Below are 1,034 nucleotides of genomic sequence, written 5' to 3'. Positions count from 1 at the left end.
TCGTGTTCTCACTTTCCGCACGTTCCATAGCAACCGTTTCACGTGACTGACAATGGCTTTCTTGCACACTGCGTATACAGTGGGCATGCTCACAGCCGGAAAAATGCCTGGTTCCAGGAGCACCTGTCACCGCCTCCCTACGGCTTTTACTACCAAATGAGCTGCAGGCAGGCCCGGGGCTGAGTGCTGTCTATGACGGGGTTCAGTGGAGGGGAGTGAATGACAGAAACTGAAGAGGGTGGCAGGGAAGGTCTTGGCAGCTCAGTCTGTTTGGATGAAACCCAGGGTCCTCAGCAAGCCTTGAGGGGATATGCTTCCACTCTCCCCCTCCACATAAACCAGGCTTGTCTGGAAGTCCAAATGCAGAGCTCTGCGTTCCAGGAGGGAGGAGACAGGGAGGTAAAATGGGGAGATAAGAGGGTCTGGGGCAGAGCTAAAAGGCCTGGCGTTGGAAGAATCTTCTGAGTGGGAGGAAGGTTGTTGGCATACCTCTGAGGTATGACAATGGTAATGACAATGACGCAGACACCAGAGGCACGCGTGCAAATCTGGCTCGAGTCAGACAAGTACGAGGAAGGAGACAGAGACCAGAGCACGGGACTCGAGTCAGGAACTTGAGAGGGAAAAAACAGAGTGGCCAGGTTGCTTTGGGAATAGAAGAGAGGGTTTGAGCCCCTGGCACCTGGAGATATGGCCAGGACTCCTGGGAAGGCTGGCATATGCCCTGTAGCCATGGGAGTTACTGGAAAACTCACCTGGATTGGTCCCGATTTTCCAGCTGGGAAAGGCGGCCCTGGGACTCCATTTCTCTTCTATGTACAGTTTAGGGGTGTTTTCTGCAGAGGTGACACTGTCTTTCCTCTTCCTCTGATGTCTCTGCCCCCAGCCCTCTGTACTCTCTTCATCATAAAAGAAATAAAAATGTTAACATTCACTGCGCTGCAAATGTTAAGGGTCGATTTTTGCTGTCTGCCCCTCTCCTTTCCAATTACTCACGCCAGCCGTTCAGCAAATGTCACTTAGCGTTGTGATTT

This window comes from Panthera tigris, chromosome F3 (assembly GCF_018350195.1).
Source record: "Panthera tigris isolate Pti1 chromosome F3, P.tigris_Pti1_mat1.1, whole genome shotgun sequence".
NCBI classification, from domain to species: domain Eukaryota; kingdom Metazoa; phylum Chordata; class Mammalia; order Carnivora; family Felidae; genus Panthera; species Panthera tigris.
The sequence above is the reverse complement of the archived record's forward strand: the minus strand, read 5'-3'. Positions refer to the sequence as shown.